Source organism: Schistocerca serialis, chromosome 8 (assembly GCF_023864345.2).
Source record: "Schistocerca serialis cubense isolate TAMUIC-IGC-003099 chromosome 8, iqSchSeri2.2, whole genome shotgun sequence".
Taxonomy (NCBI): Eukaryota; Metazoa; Arthropoda; class Insecta; order Orthoptera; family Acrididae; genus Schistocerca; species Schistocerca serialis.
Window position 1 is genome coordinate 273369470 of NC_064645.1, and position 25818 is coordinate 273395287.

Here is a 25818-nt window from a genome sequence, read left to right on the forward strand (position 1 = left end):
TGCGGTGGCGCTTGACTTGGAGGTAGGCCAGTTCGATCCTGGCGGTGGATGAAAAGTTCATTGGTACTATTTGGCCGGAAAGGGAAGAATACGTGGCTGGTAACCAGACAATGCTCAGGATTAAATTACAAATCTCTCCGCAGTGTCACATGAAGAGATGGCAAGTGACCATGTTGATGGCGATCCTTCTGTTGGATGAGGACTTTAAGCTCGGCACCCACTTTGTGCTAATCGGAAGAGGAATGCCATGTGCCGGCACTGGCTTTCACCTTCCTTCTATCAGTAACAACACAAATCCACCACTACATCGCAAAAGTACTCATTACAGTCATTCACACGACACAGACACACACTTAAGAGTTAATAACAGGTCCGAGGAAGTTTACGGCGAATCACCTCCACTTTGACGTTACATGGAACGGCTATGCATGTTTCCTGCGTCTGCTCTCCTAAGCTTATTCCATGAGTATGGCACTAGTTTGACTTGGTGCATACACCGCACCAAACAGATTTCCAATCGTACTGACACCGGAACATTCTAGCATGAAAAGAGTAAACGGATCAATACTTGACATTTTAAATCATCGAAGATGTGGAAGTCTCTCTCTCTCTCTACTTCAAGCCTTGGAAAAAGCGATCTATTGTTTTCATTTGCATCAAAATAGGATTTCATGTCACTCGTTATTTTTTAGAAAAATGTACTTTATTATTACTTCATTTTTATTATATTTTTATTCCATCGCACCATGTACGAGACAAACATCTTCTTTTCTGTTTTTCTTTTTCTTTTCTGATTTCAAGTTCATTATAGAGAAACTGTGTATTTTCATTCCCATTCGCATAGGATCTTAGGTTATCAGTTATTCTAAAATTATCATTTTTTTTAAATTTTAGTATCACTCAAGTCGATATTTAAATGATCGAATCACCTTAAACCGTAATTCTTTTCATTCAGACTTTAGAGAAAGATGAAAGTTACTATTATTTCTACCTATACAGGATTTACATTCAGTTAAATTTATTTTAAAGATTTCTTAAGTCATACCTCAACCAGATGTGTGGACGTTATTACCACAGTACACAAAACAACTGTACCACAGAAGATCCGGTGAGGAATATTTCTTTTCCGTGTTCAAAGTCAGCTTCCCGTTGGATGGACAAAAGAAACTACTTCGATTCCAGGACAACTTCCTAGAGGAAACTTGAGCTGAAATCGACACTGATGAATGGCTAAACTGGTGACCGCAAGGAGGGTCTGCAGGAGAAGAAGACGGCGATAGTAAAAGTTAATAAAAGGGCGTACTGGTTAAGGCGAGTACTCGCGAGCAGCGGGATATAAGGGTTCGAATCTCGGACTGGCACAAAATTTCATGTCCCTCTACATGTGAAATTTACCTGGTTTGTCGCCGACAGTGATAACACTGTCTTGTTTGAAACGTCTTTCTCTTTCTGGCGCTTTATACAGACTTAAACATTGTGGACTGGATACTTTTAGTGCTACGTTTACACTAGACACTGGCGAAATACGCAGGCGTTTACAAGTCAGTGTCGGATGGAAAGTAACGTCGCTAATTCAGAACGATAAAAGCTTAAATCTTTCAGATGCCATCTGGATGTAAGATAGGAGTGGTATAATGCCGTCTTTAAAGTCGGAATAAGGAGATCCTACGTCTTCATAGCTGTGTTTATTGCCTCTATGTTCCTGAGACGTATGACAGCTGGAGGCAGTCGTTTAATACGCGAGTGGTACCGTACATTCATTAGTATTCAACGAGGCCGCTTAAAGAGCTTCTCGGATTCCCTCAGCACGACTACCGGACGCCGCGGTCAGTAAAACATCCGCGCGGGGTAATGAGCAATCCTGCATTCACAGACCAGAGCGGTGACGCCATGGCCTTGTACATCTTTGATCGCATCTGCAGACAGCACGCAATGCTAATCAGGCGTCCATTTATCAAGGAGGGCTTCCCATTGCATGCATGAATACGGGATCTAACGCAACCGGTGCAGAAAGGAGTGCACTCGGCGCCTAGCGAGAGACTATAAACTACATACTTGCTTCCACCTCTCTCTCATCACACGTATTAGAACGCACGTCCACCTAGAAACGTCTCGCTGTACTCTGACAAGTATCGAAGGAAGGAAAGAAACAAGATGACGGAGTAGCGCCCGGTGACGTCGAGGTTATTAGAGAAGAAGCTCAAGCTCAGTCCAGACACATATTTATTTTTTATTTTATTACTTATCCATAAGTGGCAACGGCCTTGCCGCAGTGGATACACCGGTCCCCATCAGATCACCGAAGTTAAGCGCTGTCGGGCGTGGTCGGCACTTGGATGGGTGACCATCCAGGCCGCCATGCACTGTTGCTATTTTTCGGGGTGCACTCAGCCTCGTGATGCCAACTGAGGAACTACTCGACCGAATAGTAGCGCCTCCGGTCAAAGAAAACCATCATAACGACCGGGAGAGCGGTGTGCTGACCACATGCCCCTCCTATCCGCATCCTCAACTGAGGATGACACGGCGTCGGATGGTCCCGATAGGCCACTTGTGGCCTGAAGACGGAGTGCTACGTATCTATCAGGTTTCATAGATCCATGCGAGCCAAAGCTACTTTATCATTCAGCTAGTCAGTACATAGTTAACAGAATGCTGAACAGAAAATTTATAAACGAAAGAATGAAAGAAGTAATAAAACACGAAAAAAACAGAGAGAATACGAATAAATAACGCAGTGCAGAGAAAATTTCTTCTGTTGCGATGAACTTCTGAACACAATAGAAGGAGTATGACACTAGAAAATCTTTCGACTTTGGTTTCAATACTTGGAGTTAATCCTGAGTTTTTTTCAGTTCTACTGGATTAAAACCTGCTGAGTACTGCCCACCTTTCTGAACAATGCTTAAGGAAGTCTTATACCAGTGTGCGTCATTTTTCCGTGTAGTCTTCATTTAATGAATGTTGGAGTTTCTTCTGAATGAGTCTATGTTAACAACAACAAATTACGTGATGAAACATACACCACCTGATAGAAAGTGTCGGGACACATATTAGCGGACGTTAATACGGGGTGTAACCACCCTTGGCCGCTGTAACGCTGAACTCTGCTGGGAGTGTTTCCAACGAAGTATCTGAATGTAGGTGTCGAGGAATGCAGGCCATTTTTCCTCGAGAGATGAAAGGAGAGAAGGTGATGTTAGACGCTGGCGTCGGGAGTCAAGCCGACGTTCTAACTCATCTCAAAGCTGTTTCGCTGTTTTCAGGTTGCGACTCTGAGCAGGACAGACTACTTCAGGAATGTCGTTGCCCACACACAAACCACTGCCTCACAGAAGCTGCTTTATGAGAAGGTGCATTGTCATTCTGATACAGTCCGTCATTGTACCCAACGTGTGTCTTATTGTGTCCGGTACAGAATGCTGTATCATGGTCTCATATCCTTCCGCATTTAATGTTTAAATACCAGGACCACGCCCCAACCACGAAAACCACGCCTATACTGTCACGCCACCTCCTCCGTACCTCACACCGAGCGAGGTGGCACACGTGTTTGCACACTGGACTCGCATTCGAGAGGCCGACGGTCCAAATCCCCCTTCGGTCGTCCACATTTAGGTTTACCGTAATCTTCGTGGGTCGCGCCAGACAAATTCTGCCAGCCGCTATGACCGAGTGGTTCTAGGCGCTTCAGTCTGGAACCACGCGACTGCTACGGTCGCAGGTTCGAATCCTGCCTCGAGCATGGATGTGTGTGATGTTCTTAGGTTAGTTAGGTTTAAGTAGTTATAAATCTAGGGGACTGATGACCTCAGATGTTAAGTCCCATGCTCAATAATGTTCATGTCTGGGGAGTTTGGTGGCCAGCGGAACCGTTTAAACTGAGAAGAGTGCTCCTGGAGCCACTCTATAGCAATTCTTGACGTGCGTGGAGGCGCATTGTCCTGGTGGAATTGCCCAAGTCCGACGGAATGCACAATGGACATGAATTGATGCAGGTGATCAGACAGGATGCTTACATACGTACATATCACCTGTCAGAGTCGTATCTAGACATCAGGGGTCCAATGTCACTCCAACTCCACACGCCTCACACCATTACAGAGCCTTCACCAGCTTGAACAGTCCCCTGCTGACATGCAGGGTCCATGGATTCACGAGGTTGTCTCCACACCGGTACACGTGTATTCGCTCGACACAATATGAAACGAGACTCGTCCGACCAGGCAACATGTTTCCAGTCATCAACAGTCCAATGTCGGTGTTGACGAGTCCAGGCGAGGCATAAAGCTTTGTGTCGTGCATTCATCAAGGGTACATGAAAGGGCCTTCGACTCCGAAAGCCCATATCGACGATGTTTCGTTGAATAGTTCGCACGCTAACACTTGTTGATGGCCCTGCATTGAAATCTGCAACAATTTGCGAAAGGGTTGCACTTCTGTCACGTTGAACGATTCTCTTCAGTCGTCGTTGGTCCCGTTCTTGCTGGATCTTTTTCCAGCCGCAGCGACGTCGGAGAATTGATGTTTTACTGGGTTCCTGATATTCACGATACACTCGTGAAACGGTCGTACGGAAAAATCTCCACTTCATCGCTACCTCAGAGATGCCGTGTCCCATCGCTAGTGGGCCTACTATAATACCACGTTCAAAGTCACTTAAATATTGATAACCTGCCATTGAAGCAGCAGTAACCGATCTAACAACTGCGCCAGACAGTTGTTGTGTTATATAGGCGTTGCCGACCGCAGCGCCGTATTCTGCCTGGTTACATATCTCTGTATTTGAATACGCATGCCTATACCAGTTTCTTTGGCGCTACAGTGTATATAAATGATATAGTAGAAAGCATTGGAATCTCTTTACGACTGTTAGCAGATGATGCTGTTGTCTGTGAGAAAGTAGCAACGCCATGAGCCAGTGTTGATTTGCATAATGACCTGCAGGATTAAGGAATGGTGCAGGGTATGACAGTTAATTGAGCATGTAACTACACTCATGCTTATAAATTAAAGATAATTGCAGAATGTGGCACTACACAAAACTGGCGCAAATAGCATAGGTACATAGGTAACACACACGACACAGATCTGTAAATCCACGGTATTGGTGCTAAGTTGAGGAAACCGTCCCGAAACACATGTACTACAAAAGGCTATGGTTTCCTGCGCATGTACTCCGACATCAATATAGGATATGATGACCATGCACACGTACACAGGCCGCACAACGGGTAGGCATACTCTGGATCAGCAGCTGCTGGGGTTTAGCCTCCCGTTCTTGCGCCAGTGCCTGTCGGACCTCCTGAAGTGACGTGCAGTGATACGTCGACCGAGAGCATCCTAGACGTGCTCGATGGGGTTTAGGTCTGGAGAACAGGCAGGCCACTCCATTCGCCAGATATCTTCTGTTTCAAGGTACTTCTCCACGATGGCAGCTGGGTGGGGCCGTGCGTTATCATCCATCAGGAGGAAGGTGACACCACTTCAGCCCTGAAAGACGGACATACTGGTGCAAAATGACGTACCGATACACCTGACCTGTTACAGTTCCTCTGTCGAAGACACGCAGGGGTGTACGTGCACCAATCATAATTCCACCCCACACCATCAAACCACGACCTCCATACAGGTTCCTTTCAAGGACATTAAGGGGTTGGTATCTGGTTCCTGGTTCAGGCCAGATGAAAACCCGGCGAGAATCACTGTTCGGACTATACCTGGATTCGTCTGTGAACATAACCTGGGATCACTGTTCCAATGACAAGGTACTCTATTCTTGACCGCTGATAACCTCTTTGTTGTGCGCCCTAAAACACTAATAATAATAATCATCATCATCATCTATTCTTGACACCAGGCTTTACGGGCTCTCCTGTGACCAGGGGTCAGTGGAATGCACCTTGCAGGTCTCCGGACGAATAAACCATGTCTGTTCAGTCGTCTATAGACTGTGTGTATGGAGACAACTGTTCCGGTGGCTGCGGTAAGGTCCCGAGCAAGGCTACCTGCAGTACTCCGCGGCCGTCTGCGGGCACTGAAGGTGAGATATCTGTCTTCTTGTGGTGTTGTACACTGTGGGCGTCCCGTACTGCAGCGCCTGGACACGTTTCCTGTCTGCTGGAATCGTTGCCATAATCTTGAGATCATACTTTGTGGCGCACAGAGGGCCCGTGCTACGACCTGCTTTGTTTGACCAGGCTCCAGTCGCCCTAGTATTCTGCGCCTCATAATGTCATCAATATGTGTTCTTTGAGCCATTTTCAACACACAGTCACCATTAGCACGTTTGAAAACGTCTGCACACTTACTCGCTGCACCGTACTTTGACATGCACCAACACACCTCTGCGTATGTGGACTGCTGCCAGCGCCACCGTGCGACGACCGCAGGTCAAATGCACCGCATAGTCATACCCCGAGGTGATTTAAACCCGCAAACCGCCCACCAGAGCGTGATTTCACCATGTACAGCATTATCCTTGATTTATGAGCATGAATGTAAATGTAACGCACTGCACATACATTGGAAAAGAAATCACTACTAAACAATAACACTTTTTTGCTACTGCTTTTTCCCGCATTGTGCGCAGGGTCGGCAGTATTAAGTACGGAATTGGCATGGTTAATTTTAAGGGGGTGACCGGATGCCCTTTCTGCCGCCACCCCATACCCCCCCGGGATGGAATTAGTGTACCCCAGCTGTCTGCGTCTAGTGTAAATCGTGAAATAATGTGACTGTGTCTCAAATGCCTGCGAGTCGTGTAACTGAGGCGGGACGTGGGGACTAGCCCGGTATTCATCTAGCAGGATGTGGAAAACCGCCTAAAAACCACATCCAGGCTGGCCGGCACACCGGCCCTCGTCGTTAATCCGCCGGGCGGATTCGATCAGGGGCCGGCGCGCCTACCCGAGTCCAGAAAGCAGCACGTTAGCGCTCTCGGCTAAGCTAGCGGGTTACTAAACAACTACACTATTGATGCCAAATTCTTAGAAACAGTAAGTACACTGGAATGACCACATACAACAAACAGTAGAAAGATCATTTGATGTACTGAAATTCATATGAAGAAAAACGAGAAAATTGGAGAAATTAGAGCTAATACAGAGACTTATCGATAATCATTCTTCCCGCGCACCGTTACTGTGTAGAATAGGGTATGTGGGATAAGTTAGTGGTACCGGAAGTGTTGTGTACATACACTCCTGGAAATTGAAATAAGAACACCGTGAACTCATTGTCCCAGGAAGGGGAAACTTTATTGACACATTCCTGGGGTCAGATACATCACATGATCACACTGACAGAACCACAGGCACATAGACACAGGCAACAGAGCATGCACAATGTCGGCACTAGTACAGTGTATATCCACCTTTCGCAGCAATGCAGGCGGCTATTCTCATATGGAGACGATCGTAGAGATGCTGGATGTAGTCCTGTGGAACGGCTTGCCATGCCATTTCCACCTGGCGCCTCAGTTGGACCAGCGTTCGTGCTGGACGTGCAGACCGCGTGAGACGACGCTTCATCCAGTCCCAAACATGCTCAATGGGGGACAGATCCGGAGATCTTGCTGGCCAGGGTAGTTGACTTACACCTTCTAGAGCACGTTGGGTGGCACGGGATACATGCGGACGTGCATTGTCCTGTTGGAACAGCAAGTTCCCTTGCCGGTCTAGGAATGGTAGAACGATGGGTTCGATGACGGTTTGGATGTACCGTGCACTATTCAGTGTCCCCTCGACGATCACCAGTGGTGTACGGCCAGTGTAGGAGATCGCTCCCCACACCATGATGCCGGGTGTTGGCCCTGTGTGCCTCGGTCGTATGCAGTCCTGATTGTGCCGCTCACCTGCACGGCGCCAAACACGCATACGACCATCATTGGCACCAAGGCAGAAGCGACTCTCATCGCTGAAGACGACACGTCTCCATTCGTCCCTCCATTCACGCCTGTCGCGACACCACTGGAGGCGGGCTGCACGATGTTGGGGCGTGAGCAGAAGACGGCCTAACGGTGTGCGGGACCGTAGCCCAGCTTCATGGAGACGGTTGCGAATGGTCCTCGCCGATACCCCAGGAGCAACAGTGTCCCTAATTTGCTGGGAAGTGGCGGTGCGGTCCCCTACGGCACTGCGTAGGATCCTACGGTCTTGGCGTGCATCCGTGCGTCGCTGCGGTCCGGTCCCAGGTCGACGGGCACGTGCACCTTCCGCCGACCACTGGCGACAACATCGATGTACTGTGGAGACCTCACGCCCCACGTGTTGAGCAATTCGGCGGTACGTCCACCCGGCCTCCCGCATGCCCACTATACGCCCTCGCTCAAAGTCCGTCAACTGCACATACGGTTCACGTCCACGCTGTCGCGGCATGCTACCAGTGTTAAAGACTGCGATGGAGCTCCGTATGCCACGGCAAACTGGCTGACACTGACGGCGGCGGTGCACAAATGCTGCGCAGCTAGCGCCATTCGACGGCCAACACCGCGGTTCCTGGTGTGTCCGCTGTGCCGTGCGTGTGATCATTGCTTGTACAGCCCTCTCGCAGTGTCCGGAGCAAGTATGGTGGGTCTGACACACCGGTGTCAATGTGTTCTTTTTTCCATTTCCAGGAGTGTAGTTCCGCGTAGTCAGCGGGTACACAACTTTGCCACTAGAGCGCGCCCCGCTAAGCACAACAGCGCAGGCGCAGCGCTCGTCCGTCTCCGCACTACGAGGTGGCGCTGCCATAGTGACGGAGCAAATTCTGCTTCCGCCGATCTGCGTATTAATATGTAACGCAGCCAATGAGATTGCTGCTAATGTAGAACCTTTTCTCCTCGCGGATCACACTCACGCAGTGATACATGAACGCGCGAGGTATTATAACGAGTGTACAGACCTCCGATTAGCCAGTCTGCATTAGTCTGCATCAGTCTGCGTTAGTCTGTAGTCAAGTTTCAGTCTGCACCTAATAAGATTATCATATTCCTTCAGATTGTCAGTTGTAAACAGCATCCAGAATCAAGTTACGTAATGTCAATATTTTTTATTATTTTAATAAATGTGTGTGAAAATTAATCAAGTTCTGTTTAAAGTTGGTCACCGTCAATCTGCTACTCTAAGCGTGCAAGTGATATTCCTATTGTCTGACCTTACGGCAGAAGATAAACACGCCACGATAAGACCACGAGACATATTGCTGACACTCGCCTACTTCGTTAGAGCGACAAGTCAAATAATCTGATGGTGTGTGTACTGAAGGTCTTACAGTACGTACACCACAGGAAGTAACCTCTGCTACACAGAGTTAGGTGGCTTGCGGAGTATGACGTAGATATGGAATTGGCGAGGGAAGTAATACAGTGAGAAGACAAATGTACAGCATGATAGAACATGAGTTACGGCGCCAGGGAATAATGTCGCAGTAGGCCGCATAAAACTGATAAGACCGGTAAACGTAACGACAACTGCCGCTTTTGCAGTGGAGGCCCGAGTCCGTGGCATCGTCAGCTGCTCCACGGCGCGCTACGCCACGCCCCACTTGCTCTCCGGAGCGTGGAGCGCGCCGCAGTGACTGGCAGCCGTCTCGGTCTCGGTCCGCGCATGTGCCGCTCGACTGCCTCGCCGCGAACGCTCTGAGGAGTCCCCGGCATACGTAAACAGGCGCCACCAGGTCCTGCAGCGGCGACCGAGGGCGTGACGCCGGCATACCGAAGCTTGGCGCCGCATCGCGCCAGCTGTCTAGTGACGCGTGCCAGAATGCCTCACGCAAGGCCACCGGACTGGCTGTGACTACGTTTCGGTAACACTGGTAACAGGCTAGCCAGTAATTTCGTCACCAACGATTCTTTAACGTGCTCAGTCCTTGTGCAACGAACACAGCATCACCATTGCTGAACAGACGTTGGGCACGACGGGCAAATCGTCACCGAACCCCCACCGTGTTTTACTCTTGAGACATAAACTCAGCCGGAAGGTGGGAACGGTGTGCAACAAGACTCATCCGACAAAATGACTTTCTTCCATTGCATCAAAAAATGGTTCAAATGGCTCTGAGCACTATGGTACTTAACTTCTAAGGTCATCAGTCCCCTAGAACTTAGAACTACTTAAACCTAACTAACCATGCCCGAGGCAGGATTCGAACCTGCGACCGTGGCAGTCGCGCAGTTCCGGACTGAAGCGCCTAGAACCGCTTGACCACCGCGGCCGGCGAGGTACAACATTACCAAATTTTAGAGAACTTCATATTACTATAAGAAGTATCAGAGTATCGGCATAGGAAGAATCATTGGGCAAGACCGTAATATTATCCTGTTACTATAAAAATAGTGTTCAAATAGAAGTTAAAAAATACTGCTACTACCGAAAACTGAATAATCGATCACGATTATAAGACTTCTACGATACGCACTTTTGTTTTCAATTCAGTTAACTGCGGCTCTATTAAACTGCTCGAAATATTTTGCACTTAGCAGTGCTCCAAAGTCTTAAACTATGGAAAGACAGATTTTTCAAGCTTTTTTGAGAACTGCGTCGTAATGCTTTCGTAAACTGATGTCTACACACTGACCTCCACATCCTCCAAGTTTAAAAGAAATCTAAGAGGGCCAGTGGGTAAGCTTTCGTTGTAGGTGTAACTGAAAGATGTTCTCATTGACAGGATTCTCCTCCTGGAATGCATCACAAATAGATACTTCCTGCTGGCCGCGGTGGCCGAGCTTTTCTAGGCACTTCAGTCCGCATCCACGCGGTTGCTGCGATCGCAGGTTCGAATCCTGCCTCGGGCATGGATGTGTGTGATGTCCTTAGGTTAGTTAGGTTTAAAAGTCTAGGGCACTAATGACCTCCGATGGGCTTACAAGGGAGCCTCCCCATCGCACCCCCCTCAGATTTAGTTATAAGTTGGCACAGTGGATAGGCCTTGAAAAACCGAACACAGATCAATCGAGAACACAGGAAGAAGTTGTGTGGAACTATGAAAAAAATAAGCAAAATATACAAACTGAGTAGTCCATGCGTAACATTGGCAACATCAAGGATCATGTGAGCTCAGGAGCGCCGTGGTCCCTGGTTAGCGTGAGCAGCTGCGGAACGAGAGGTCCTGGTTCAAGTCTTCCCTCGAGTGAAAAGTTTACTTTCTTTATTTTCGCAAAGTTATGATCTGTCCGTTCGTTCATTGACGTCTCTGTTCACTGTAATAAGTTTAGTGTCTGTGTTTTGCGACCGCGCCGCAAAACCGTGCGATTAGTAGACGAAAGGACGTGCCTCTCTCCAACGGGAACCGAAAACATTTGATCGCAAGGTCATAGGTCAACCGATTCCTCCACAGGAAAACACGTCTGGTATATTCTATACGACACTGGTGACGTCATGTGCGTCACATGACAGGAATATGTTGTCGACCCACTTAACTTGTACACCTGGCGAATGGGTAAAAGGATTCTTCTACCTTGCCCGATTTAGGTTTTCTTGTGGATGTGATAATCACTCCCAAAAAAGTGATGAGCCTCGTTACCAGGAATACTCTCTCTTCCGTGCGCCGTAGTAGACTGATGTCGTGTGCTTCGATGTTTGTTTGGGTGTAGCGTCCCCATAATACGGCGCAGTTACCTCGCATCGGACGGACGGACGGATAATAATTGCCTGAAAATAAAAAATTAAACTTTTTACTCGAGGGAAGACTTGAACCAAGGACCTTTCGTTCCGCAGGTGCTCACCCTAACCACGGGACCACGGCGCTCCTGAGCTCACACTGTCCTTGATGTTGCGTATCTTGCTCATGGACTACTCAGTTTGTATATTTTGCTCATTTTTTACATAGTTCCACACAACTTCTGCCTGTTTTCTCGATTGATCTGTGTTCAGTTTTTCAAGGCCTATCCACTGTGCCAACTTATAACTAAATCTGAGGGGGGTGCGATGGGGAGGTTCCCTTGTTAGAGCCATTTGAACCATTTAGATACCTCCTTTTCTCCCAGAGTTCTACGGTCCGGCCATGCCATGTATACTCTACGACTTTACACTGGGGTGTTTTAGTTTCAGGAAGCAGGGCCTGTGCCACATCTTTTTTACATCAATAGCATCCGGAAACCCGTTGGACTAGATAGCAATGAACCGGGCGTAAGTGAACAGGTTTGCGACGCAGCCACCGTGGGTTGCACGAGCGATCCGCACTGGAGTGTCTGCACCGTTTCTAGGAAAGCAAAGGCCAGGAACAGAAGTAACCAGACCACTGCATGCGGGGTACTTGACGCTGCGTTCGCCGAACAGAATCTAAGTGGCGAGCGCGAAGAGGAATTGAAAAAGGGTCACATCTGTTGCGTCAACTCACTAAGAAAGCACCTAACCGAGTCAAAATTCTTCAGAAACTCCAGATTGCTCTTTTTAAGTTACCATGATGAAACTACGGTGAAATCAAAAATAAGAACACGTAATGATGTGACGTGCTATTTTACAATCGTTCCATGGAATTTCATCCGACTTGTTGCACTTGAGGAGCCAGCGGTTGACAATTAACAGCGAAGGGCAGAAGAAATCTACACGGTGTTCCGAACCTTACTGAGCCAAAATTAGAAAGATGACAGAGAAAATTAAACTCAATACTTTGAGATAAGCAATTAATAGTCGGAAATGAATACTTACAGCAAGCTTCCGGTTATCGTATTTGCAGATTATCCACACATAGTTGGCGATTTTTGAAAAGAAAAGTGCCTGAAGTGTTATAATTACAGCGAAAATTTTTTCGCTTAGAATTGCGCATTTGACTCGAGTTTTACCTGCCCTAATTGTCCACCGGACATCCTTGAAATATTACCCCGTTGTTCTTCATTTCAGATGTAGTTAATGAAAGGAATCAGTTCTTATTAATGTCCCCACGGATAACTGCCATTCGATATATTATCCTAGCCTTTCCCTAAAAGCTAAAGCTCGATAATTTCCAACTCATCTTAACACTATTGTCAAAATGGTTCAAATGGCTCTGAGCACTATGGGACTCAACTGCTGAGGTCATCAGTCCCCTAGAACTTAGAACTAATTAAACCTAACTAACCTAAGGACATCACAAACATCCATGCCCGAGGCAGGATTCGAACCTGCGACCGTAGCGGTCTTGCGGTTCCAGACTGCAGCGCCCTTAACCGCACGGCCAATTCGGCCGGCCACTATTGTCAATGGAAGTGATTTGGGTTTACTTCTGGGACGGTTCCCCTCAAAACTTTTGCTCTCTGTTGATACAAAATGCAAGCATATTGTTAAGACTAGACTATGGCTCTGTACTGGATCCCAGCACGCGTGGGCTTTATCTCACCGAATTAGATACTCTATTCTGACCTATCTACGGGCTACGAGTTCGACGCCGCAATTTTCCCTTTTGGGGAGGCAGGAGTGAACCCCTTGAGCATTAGACGCCAAATGCTGTCACTTAAATGTTTCGTTCAAGGCTTGGCATTCATAAACAGTTCTGTCTACAATGTAGAGACTGTATTTGCCAATTACAGACTGTTTCTAACAGAAGCACTAGAATTATTGTCATTTTTACTGGTTTGAAATTTGGTCTCCAATCTTGCATTATATAAGATGTTCCTCGCATTTAAATTTATTGAATATGGTCCTGACACACTCACCTGGCAGATTCCAGACTATTATTTTGATATCACAAGCTCGAAAAGTATAAATATAAACTGCGTATTTAATGGTACTGTTGAAACTCAGTTACCTGGTTATATCTTTACACATATAGATGCATTCAAAATTCCCCAAAAAGAGTATACTGGATGTGCTTTTCTCTACCCTCAGATCCCAGGCAGTAAAGCCTTCTAACTGTTTTGAATCTTTATGGCGGAGACAGTGGCAATTTTGAAGCACTCAGGTTTGTATCTTCAAATCAGCTATAAAAAATATTAAACGCGGCCGACGCCCAGAGTGTGATTCTGAGTCAGAAGCTAATGTAAGCCCAATCTCGTTTTTGTGTCTCAAATCTGAGTTTGAAAGATAGGAATTCTGTAAGACGTTGAAGACTATGGGATTCCGCCTCCCTCAATCAGCTTCTCCTACTTTGTTTACTAAAGACACTTGCCTTGATAAATTGATCGATCATTTGCCTAACAGTATAGGGGAAAATACGAGGGTTGGAACTTTATTAGTGGCAACTATTTGTTTACAGCTCGTACAAAATAGATACGTCTTTCAAACTTTTACTGACCTTCAGAGTAGTCACCAGCATTGGGTATAACCCGTTGCCTGCGATGTGGAAGTCTTAGGATAATCTTAACAGTGCCAGCTGTGTTGACAGTTCGAGCGGCGCGGTCTATTGCCCGACGAATTTGTAGCAGTTCTGAAGCGAATGGCGTGAAGTGTTTCCTTCAGTTTAGATCAAAATGGTTCAAATGGCTCTGAGCACTATGGGACTTAACTCCTAAGGTCATCAGTCCCCTAGAACTTAGAACTACTTAAACCTAACTAACCTAAGGACATCACACACATCCATGCCCGAGGCAGGATTCGAACCTGCGACCGTAGCGGTCGCGCGGTTCCAGACTGTAGCGCCTAGAACCGGTCGGCCACCCCGGCCGGCTTCAGTTTAGAAATCGAGTTGAACTCACGAGGGCTTAAGTCAGGGGAGTGCAGGAGGAGGTGTAGCACTTAGCAGCCCCATCAGTCAAACAAATCAGTAACAGCTTGCACTGTATGTGCTTGAGCATTGTCCTGCAAAATCATGGTCAGGTCCTGCAGAAAGTGTCATCACTTCTGTCTCTATGCTGTTCATTTTTGAAACACAACCTACGACCAGCTTAGAGACAGAGGTGATGACACATAAGAAACAGTTTGTTTGCCATGGCGGAGTATTTCGTTCGAAGTACTTGAAAAATTGTATGGTAAATCGCTTGTGTGGCGGGGTCGAAGCGAGCGACATCACCAGAGATCCGTCGGTCGTATATGGGGCCCTAAGAGTACGTCTGTGGACTACGAGGTGTATACCAGGGCTACGGATCCCCCCTCTGCTACCATGCTGAAGCAAAAGGTGATCGTACGAACTGTAGTACAAAGTAACTAATAATGATGCTACTCCTGTCGTTTGTTTTAGATTAGCTTTAGTGTCCACAGTTTCTCGACTTTCAACACTCTCTTAGTTCGACTTTTAGCAATTTCCTGATTCGCTTTGGCTTCACTATCATCGGCGACAGCTGCGCTCGTCAGTGTTGACTTCGCCTGAGATTGCTTGTTTTTATGATCTCAAAGCTTTATAGAAGAAGACCGTACCGGTCTCTTCAGATCGTTTCCGCAGTGTTGCGTCATCTGTCAAGGCGCTGAGTAAGTCCCATTGCGAATGGAGTGCCCATTTAAGGGCCTGTTTTGCAACTTATGTAGGCGCTGCGAATTGGTAGGAGTGGTGTTCCCGATACGGCTGCCGTGTACTCCTGTACCGGCCGTACGAGGGTCTGGAAGAGAACGATTCCGAGGGCTCTAGTAGTGAGGAGATTGGTTACAGCACCAGGTGTAGCACCCTCGAACTAGCCAGTGCTTTTCCTCGAACGTCCTCAACGAATGGCTGCCGCGTCAACCAACTGTTCAGCCTGACCATTGCAAAAGGGTCAACTTCAGCCATCGATATCGCCGGTCGACGTTGTGCCGTTGACCCGTGACCTAGTACTGTATCCACCGCTGCAGCACAGCCATACTAAATCATTCCTCGTAACGGACGAGTACAGTGGCTACAATTTTCCAAAAATTCGAATTATTTATGTATATATTTTATTTTCGAATATAAAATTCTTGCCTAATGCGCTACTTGATTTGAGAGATCGAGGCTGTGTTTTTGTGTTACAATGATGTTAACCTATTTATCCTTTCTCTTGTTTCGATACCACTCTTCGCTGACTGCTGCGATTTTTAGCTACCTATATTGGTACTGCATTTTGGCTTTTTGTACTGCTATCGATTTTTCACGTTCTTTGTTGGTATCGGCGCTTTAAATTGTGCTACGTGGTCTACCTGATGTTTCTAATGCCGAGTTCACTAATTCTCGCGATTTTTGGGCTATGTGTACTAGCATCGCCTTTTTGATTTTTGGGCAGCCATCGGTTGTTTGCTTTTGTTACTGATATCAACGTTATAATTTGAGCTGTATACGTCAATTGATGTTTTCGAAAGCGTCTTTTAAACCAACCATTGCGTCGTCTTTCTATGGCTGTTTCTTTTTCTATATTTTGCTATTATCGCGATTTCGCGGATTTAATTTTAGTTCGTTCGCACTCAAACCCCCATTGCCGCTATTTTACCGTTTGCTTCAATATTTATTATTAAGAATTTGAACGATTTTCTATTTGACGCTTATATTTCGGAGCCATGGGAACAGGTAATGTCGTTGATCATTAATTTGAATCGTATTTGTGTTGCATTTTGGGGCTTGATATGACGCAATTAGTCAATACAAATAAAACAGTTTCTGTATCAATTATTTTGCCACTACGCGTTTCGATGGTTCACTCCATAATCTTCAGGTGGAGAATTGTTTATTGACGTGGCTCGTGTTTGTGAGGAGTACGGACGTCTTATAACAGCTGCAGACCAAAGGCAGTATATGTTATTTTGCGTCTTTTTCTAATGATAAAAATTATTTATTTAGATGAGGCATACAATTTCTGACAGTGAATTCTACTTACAGAAAGGGTAGCGTTGTAAAAAGTCTGCGTATTGTTGTCTGGTATGTGTCTTCTTCACTGCACATTACATTTACACTGTCACTCCAAAGATGTACATGCTACAGATAACAGTTTTTCTTTTTTGTTTTTTGCACTGGATACAGAGATAAGAGTTAAATACGTTGTATATAAATACGTTTTTCTTCTTTAAAAATATGACTGGGAGCATGAGAATGTTGACATGTGTGCAACTCAGTTTTTTATTAGGTAATTATATATTCATTTTATTTTATTTGTAAATATGAATGTGCTGCAGCATTGGATACAAAAATGATTGCCGGCCGAAATGGCCGTGCGGTTAAAGGCGCTCCAGTCTGGAACCGCAAGACCGCTACGGTCGCAGGTTCGAATCCTGCCTCGGGCATGGATGTTTGTGATGTCCTTAGGTTAGTTAGGTTTAACTAGTTCTAAGTTCTAGGCGACTAGTGACCTCAGCAGTTGAGTCCCATAGTGCTCAGAGCCATTTGAGCCAAAAATGATTATTAAATGGTTATGCACATAAATACATTTCCATTTTGTTTTTAAAAACGCGAATGGGCTGCAGTTGAATATAGATATGCGCACACTGCAATTATTATATTAATTTCTTATATATAAAAAGATTATAACAGATCATGCATATGTATTGTAGGTTGAAGTTATTGAGGGCTGAATGGGAAACGTTACATCACTAGTGTACTGCAACTGTAAATTATGAAAATGTTTTAAGTATTTTGTCAAAGCTTTTGAAAAAGTTGGTTGAGTCTGTAACACTATTATCGTTGAGTAGATGTTCCCCAAGTTTATTTCTGTGTATATGGATTTCTAGTTCTCCATATAGAGACATTCTGTGTCCTTTGTTCAGCATACGTAATATTTCAAGATTGCTTTCAGAACAAGGGAAGTGCAGGGTATTTTGCGTCTTTTGCTAATGATAAGACATCTGTACTCTTCACCAACAGTCCAGTCACGTAAAAAACTGTTCTCCACCTGAAGATAATGGTGTGAACCAACGAAACGCTCATTGGCAAAATAAACAAGTGACACGCAAAAACTATTTTATCTGTATTTATCAACAAGTCGCATCCCTCCTAATGCCGTCCCTTAGGGACGAAATATTCCCACGTAACTGGTCAAACTCAACGGATGGTATCGAAGGCTCAGGCACTCCGTGGCACGGGTCTCGTCCGCACAGTGGTTCCCGGCACGTCAGCTGCGATCCTCCTACGCGTAATTACAACGAGCAGGCTCTGCTAACATGAGCATTGCGGGCAGCTGCGGAGCGCCTGCCGGCGCGGCCCGGCCTGGCGTGGTATTCGGCGCCGCCGGCAGCTGGCAGCTGCAGCTGCGCGCGGCCTTGAACCCGGCGTCCGCAGAAGCAGGCGGGAGCCGCGCCAAGCCGGCTGGCCCCTGTCCGCGTCACGCCGCGCATGCGCAGCACGGCCACTACACGCAAATACACTGGCCTGCCGCAAGTTGCTGAAAAACAAAAACAGGGCGACGCGGGTAGACGCACAGCAAACGACACAGAAACTAGATACCTCACTACCGCAACTGAGTTGTTCTAGATTCTCCCTGGCAGATTTAAACTGTGTTCCGGCTCGTCTGTCGAAGCTGGTACCTTTGCCACTGCGTGCAGGTGTCCTTCTGAGTGAGCTTAGTTTTCAAATAAATATTTTACTATGGCGAAATACAATGAATTACAGCGTTGTACAAATGTGGATGCAGAATTTATGTATTACTATGTCAAATCAAATGTGTATGAAATCTTATGGAGCTTAACTGCTAAGGTCATCAGTCCCTAAGCTTAAACACTACTTAACCTAAATCATCCTAAGGACAAACACACACGCCCATGCCCGAGGGAGGACTCGAACCTCCGCCGGGACCAACGGCACAGTCCATGACTGCAGCGCCTTAGACCGCTCGGCTAATCCTGCGCGGGTATGTATTACTAACACATCTTTCGAACTATTACTTTAAGAAAGGAATTACCTGAAAAAAATAAAAAAAAAAAACAGGAAAGAAATGAGGCAACGCTAATGTTTATTTGTAACTGCAGGAAAAAGTACATCATTTCTGAATTCTTTTTGCAGAACGTTTTCTCCGTGTTGTGTTGTTTCAACTGCTTCTAAATTTAATTCAGACAAATTAAATAGCATATTTGTATCAGTTGTCACAGAGCATTTATTTTTCCCCCCTGCAATAAGGATTTCAAGTGCATTACAAAGAAGTGAACGTGAGATACTATGTTAATGTTATAAATTATTTGTTGAAATTTGTTTTAGATTAAAGTGGTTTCTAAAAATTTATAATAAAAATAGACTTGAGATGCAAAGCCTGTCATTTCCTTCACTTTCACTGGAAAAATAGTAAAATTAAAAAATTCAAAATTACACTAAACAATTGTTAGTCTTTATATATGTAGTGTGTAACAGGTACAACCGCTCGTATTTTTCTATATGGCACCTTAATATGTCCACGTATTAGTGCGGTAGCTGCTTCTTTTCTCTCTGTGTCGAACTGTCTTCCAGCAAATACATCACGTAATTTACTACCTGATATTTTCAGCACGGTCGTAAGTACACCACTACCCCTTTCAGTATAAACTTATCATTTTCTGTCCACGTATCAACAATTTGACACCTCACCTGCTGCCCAGGAGGAAATAATCATTAATGGGTTGCTATTGCCAAATGTTTTTGGACATATTACCCAGCCCAAAAACATACAACTTCTAATAGGTATAACCATTAGTCTGCAAATAACTTAAATACTCATGTAATGCACCATCCTCAGTCACCAATAGAAATATCTACACTTATACCCGTTACAACCTGTAAGTGGTTTCAAAACATTTGGTATTTATATTTACTTTCTTTGTAATTTTATATGATTTTCGTATCTGTCTTTGGTTCAAAAATTGCTCTGAGCACTATGGGACTTAACATCTGAGGTCATCAGTCCCCTAGAATGTAGAACTACTTAAACCTAACTAACCTAAGGATATCACACACATCCATGCCCGGGGCAGGATTCGAACCTGCGACCGTGGCGGTCGCGCGGTTCCGGACTGTAGCGCCTAGAACCGCTCGGCCACACCGGCCGGCGTACCTGTCTTTTTCCATCATGTAATTGTGTTGCTGGTTTTATTGTGAACATTCATCGTCGTCTTCACTACTTAGCGGTCTCCAGAATCACACGCAGATAACTGTGCACTGATGGTCTATATATGGCTCCTAGATGAGATTGGAGACTTTAATCTCGCAAAAGTCGATAAATTGGTATATACCAGTGCCATCGAGTTTGGTGTGAGAAAATGTCTAATGACTGACAAGCCAGGCAAAGGCACTGTGTCCAGAGCCAGAGAAAAATTTCAAATCCATCCGCAAAACTTGGTCGACGTTTATCGTATTCGTGGCAGTTCTCGTCTTGATGGTCAGTTTTCTCGTCGCCCAGTTGCATATGATAATAATTTTCTTACATATTACCACTATCCCTTCAACATTGCACACTTCACACAAACTTCAGGCAGTTAGTTAGTTTTTTTTCTATTTTCTTAGCTAGAGGTGGTTAGATTTCAATAATGACGTCTGTTAAAAGGAGATATCAGTATCGATGGTGAACACCTGATTAAATCCAAGTACCGCTCGACAGACACCTATACGTGTATTGCTCTAGTGTGGCTCGATTAATAAACAATCTGTGTAGATTACTAACGGCCATTTTCTATCCTTATAAATCAGAATAGAAAATTAAATCACAGATACAGTTAGTCGGACATGGACTGACAACGCCACACCACCTGAACGGAATAAGATGAGTCGGCAGGCGCAGCTTCGTCACTCAGCAGCGTGACTTACCTTACTTTTGTGACACTGACCCTAACATACAACTGTGATTCCTAATAGGCATCGTATTGAGGCAGTAAAAGTTAATACTACACACTAACATTAATCACTAAATGCTTATTGACTATTATTTTAGGAAAAGTAAGAGATGGGAGTACGTCTGATCAAGGCAAAGAAATAGGAAAATTCAGATAAAATTATGGTTTATTAGAATAATTAGTGCAACAATCCTTCGCATAAATTTCATACAATGCGTAGCATCTGATACACTTAATACAGTTAAATTTGGTTCGACTCCTGAATCGGAAATACCAAGAAAATAAAGAAACAATTCTCATCTATTGGTGAATGAAAACAATAATTTAATAATTCCTGATCACGGATTAAATATTGGACGTGAACGTAACCAAATATGGAATACTCTACTCAGCCTAATCGCCATTCATCAGAAAACCTAATCAGTCACATTGCCAATAGATAAACGAAACGCCAAGCCGTGAGGAAAGGAGAGGAGTGACATCTTATCTCGGATCGCTGAACAGAATGCACACAGAGGAGCAACGTATGCTTGCCAATATCAGTTCAAAAAACTTAGCTTATTCTGTCAAGACTAATACCGCAGTCACTCTCAATACCGATATTATGCACTCCTTTCCTCCAACTGAGTGGCAACAGAATTATCAGATCGCAGCGTACATGTTACAAACAACTTCCAACCGGCCTCTCCCGGCACAGCAGTGCCTACTCGCACCAGCTCATAATAACACGCAGTTCACGCGCAAAACCTCTCAGCGCCGACTGACTCGTAATAACATGCACCGCGCTGCATGGCAAGCCTACTTAGGACTGCAGGCATCTGACAGCAGGCTGACCAGCTCAGTACACCTGCTTCCGTGCAACTCACTCTTTACAACTGCCACCTTGCAACTGTTCTTTTATCTTTCTTCAAATACAGTGAAATTGAAATGACACTCACGTCTCCCAGAGAAGCAGCATCCATCATGAAATCCTTAAAATCATGTTATCATAACATATCAACAAAGTTAATAAAAGAGAGCTCATTTGAGTTGAGCTCTATCTTAATTTGTGTAATCAATCTCTTATCAGCGGAATATTTCCAGACTGGCTAAAATACGCTGAAGTTAAGGCTTTTTACAAGAACAGGGATAACGAGATACAGTCAAACTATCGACCAATCTCACTTTTGTCGAATTTTTCAAAAATATTTCGAAAGGCTGTGTTCAAGCATTTTCTTAATCATCTGACTGCGAAGTCACAGTTTGGGTTCCTTAAGGATTCTGATATAGTGAAGGCTATTTACAAGTACAGTGAGAAAGTACTTAATTTATTAGATAACTTTCTGTGACCTGACAAGTGCCTTAGACTGTGTGAATCACAGCATCCTCTTAAGTAAATTAGAATATCATAGTGTTACCGGCAGTGCTGCGGAATGGTTCGAGTCTTACCTAACTAACGGGAAACAAAGGGTGTCATTGCGAAATACCTGTGGAGTAAGCAATTAGTCCTCATCTAATTGAGAATTAATTCCATGTGCTGTTCTTCCAGGTTCCATTTTGAGTCCGTTGCTTTTTCTTGTGTACATTAATGACCTCTCGTCTGTTACATTGCCAGATGCTATTTGCTTTGTTTGCAGATGATACAAACATTCCATAACATAGCAAGTCAAGTTCAGATTTAGAAATAGCTATTAATAAAATTTTGCGCTGAAGCCATAAATAATTCAAAGTTAGCTCATTGTCATTAAGCTTTGAAAATACCGACTACAGGCAGTTCAGAAACCGTACGAGATTTCCTTCCAGCATGTGTATAACATATGAAGACCTGCAGATCGAAGAGGTTGGCAGTGTTAAATTTCTGAGATTAAGCTCGATAATAAATTCAGTTGGGAAGGGCATACCACAGAATTGCTGCAGTACCTAAACAAGCTGTATTTTCAGTGAGAATGATGTCACATATAGGAAATAGAAACATGAAAAAACTTGTTTACTTTCGTTTTCTTATGTCATATCGTATCATATTCCTGTGTAACTCGTCAAACCGAGGAAAAGTTTTAGAACGGAAAAGCTTTTAATATGACTCATTTGTGGTTTAAATTCAAGATCATGTAAAAACTTATTCAAGAAACTTGGTATTCTAACCACTGCTTCTCAGTATATTTATTCCTTAATGAAATTTGTTGCAAGTAGTATGTCTCTATTTCCAACCAATAGCTCAATAGATAGTATCAGTAGTAGGAATAAGAACAATCTATGTAAAGACCGAAAACCACTTACCTTGCTCCGGAATGGGGTCCAATATTCAGGAGCGCACATTTTCAGTAAATTGCCAGCAATAATCAAAAACTTGGTTTCAGTTAATCACAGTTTAGACAGAGTTTGAAAGATTTTCTAACAGGCAACTCCTTCTGCTCTATAGATGAACATCTTAACAGGTACTGTTAGACTAGCTTAAGTAAAAATGTGATTTCAGTTTTGAGAGCACTTGGTCACAACAGTCAAGATTAGGTACTTCGTATATGATAAATTTCTTAAAAGTGCATAACTATGTTTCATTCTAACAGTATATTAATTCGGTAAATATTAGCTGATCCAATAATTTATTGACATATTTTGACAATCTCCTGACAAATGATCAGGGTTGTGAGTATTATATTCACACGTCTTATGTTTTTATGTTCTGACTTGTTTAACACCTACAAGAATCATCTCATGTTTGTGTCAATGGAACGAAAACTGAATCTAATCTAATGTAATCTAACGTGCTCACCTGGTACCTAGGGATGGGAAAAACCGACTGGTTAATACCTATACCGGTATTTTAGTTCTGAATAACTCGTATTTTTCGATATTTGTTGGGTCTTGGTTAGAACATGTTTTCTCCTTTTTCATTAATTACCGTGTAAAAAACTGGCACATCAACTTGCAAAGCAGCAGAGCTAATGTTTTTCGTTTTTTAGTAAACTTTTTTTAAAAAAGGTGAAAGTTTATTCATGAAATGTCCATTACTTTGAAATACTGGATCGTTATAGACATTGGGGAAAGCGGTCACCACCGTTATCATAACAACGCCTAGTTAGAAACTACTAAAAAACACAGGACATGAGAATCGATACGGCAATGCTGAGATAATAATGAATCTGCCGCCGTGTGGCGTGGCCTATTAACTGTAAGCAAGTGCGGTCAGTGTGCAAGAGTTGTGCCCACCTGGTCTGTACGGTATCTTCTCGCTGTCGTCCTGGGACATCAGTTCTGTTGCAGAATGGTGTTATCCCTATTTTGGAAGTATTTTATGAAGTGATGTAGCAGTGCAGTACAATACTCCGTTTGCTTTAAAAGATTAAAATCGGGAGGAGTCACAATAGACTTGAGACACCACATAAGGAGAAAACATCCAAAATGTTCCTTGGAAAAGAAGGTAAATTTAATCGATATACCTATATTCTTATTGATGTGCTATAAATTAGGGATAATATCTGAACCCTTAATTTGGTGGTTGCCTCAGGTTGAAAAATTGACAGCATCCGAAATTAACGAAGCACGGAAGTCATCAATTTGTGACCTTTCACTCTCGTTGTAGCTGCCGTCTTCTTAACATTCTCAAACTTTGGAGGAGACTGTGAAACCTATTTCTGCAGCAGGCTCTATCCCAATTGATCAACGTCTCCTACTTCTTCACCTCTATAAGAATTTTTCAGTCATTTTTCGAAGTCTCAGTTTGTTGGTGGAAGAAAAAAGAATAAAAGACTGAAAATCGGTTATGTCAGTAACCAATTATTTTTGAGAGCTTTTAACAGTCAGGTTAACTTTCAAGATGAAAATATCCGGTGTAACCGAATACCGGTTGTTCCAGCGATAACCGCCATTCCTACAGACACAATCACGCCCTAGAGGTTCATCGGCTGAGATACTTCGCCAAAGATCGCCAGTGAAACCTAAATACTTCCCATATGGGGATATCGAGACCGACCAGCAATTGGTCGGAAAATATACCAAAGAACTATCCCGTAGTTGATAAGCAAAAATACATAACCGAAATGAAAGGTGGCTGACTCAGTAGTCAAATAACTCTAATATTTATGGGTAAAATATTCACATGGACATTTCTCGGACCCTATAGCCAATTTCTATGAGGGTATTTAATGGCTATGGATGCTCGAGGGTATTTGATGGCTATGGATGCTCAGGAGCGCGATGAATTAATTGTTGGCAGACTCTTGCTGACTTATCTAAGCACGACTCACAACCCGGCCTCGCAACTCTGTTTCCGGCAGTGCCTTCTCTCCTACCTTTCATATGCCACTCAAAAAAAAGTTCTCTCTCATACCGTATGGGACTAGCGCTGCTGGCAGAAAGGATATTGCGGGAAAATCTCCAAGGAACATACCTACAATCGTACACTCCGCTGCAAAGTGATAATTAATCTGGATAGCTGTTCTCGTCTTCACCAAAAAGATTTCACAGTTCACGCTAGCCCAAGCCGTGCAGGCCTCTTCATTTCTGAATAACCATTGCAACCTACATCCACTTGAACCTGCGTACTCTAATCTTGGTCTCTCTCTACAGTTTTACTATTTTCGTTCACCCCCGCCCCCCCCCCACCCCCCTCCTCACACGACTTCTTTCTCCACCACCAATCTAACTATTCCATCACGGCTGCGGACATCAGTTTATCATTTTCATTGGTAACTTGCTACTCTCACCTATAGCGCTTCTGCAATGTGCTGCGTCTTGCTAGGAGTTTCAAAAAATTTTGTGCAACGAGTATCGGAAAACACCGGGCATCACGGGAAATCACAAACTTTTAAGCCAGCGTTGGAGGCTCCGATCACAACCCATATAGAAGGATTAGGAAAAGACCAGCCCATCACATCCGAGCTGGAGGAAACCTCATTCCCGATAATACCTGCACCGGCCTACACAATAATAACAGAAGCGAGCAGTATGTTACATCGCGATGCAGACGAATATAAATTCCCCGACTGAGACAAATCGGAAGCTGAGTTCTTTGAATTCTGTTTGCGTTCTAAAAGCACTCAATGCTATTTTTGCTCTTCTTTTTTTTGTAACTATTTTCCTATTCATCCGGCCGTTATCTTCAAGTTCCTAGTCGGTTTGAAGAATGGCAGCTTGCTCTAAATGTAGAATAATGTAAGTTAATGCTGATGTGTAGGAGAAACACTCCTGCAATTCCGAATACAGCATTAATAGTGTGCTATTTGACACAGTCACGTCGATTAAATATTTAGGTATAATGTTACAAGGCGATATGAAATGG

At 44.3% G+C, this 25818-nt stretch overlaps 1 protein-coding gene and 1 pseudogene across 2 annotated transcripts in view; one reads left to right on the top strand and one right to left on the bottom strand.

Moving 5' to 3' along the window:
* LOC126416382 (uncharacterized) overlaps positions 1–25818 on the bottom strand; it is an 822286-nt gene that overhangs the window by 518139 nt on the left and 278329 nt on the right. The gene's annotated exons all lie outside the window — the stretch shown is intronic.
* LOC126417374 (5S ribosomal RNA) lies at positions 2255–2372 on the top strand (annotated as a pseudogene).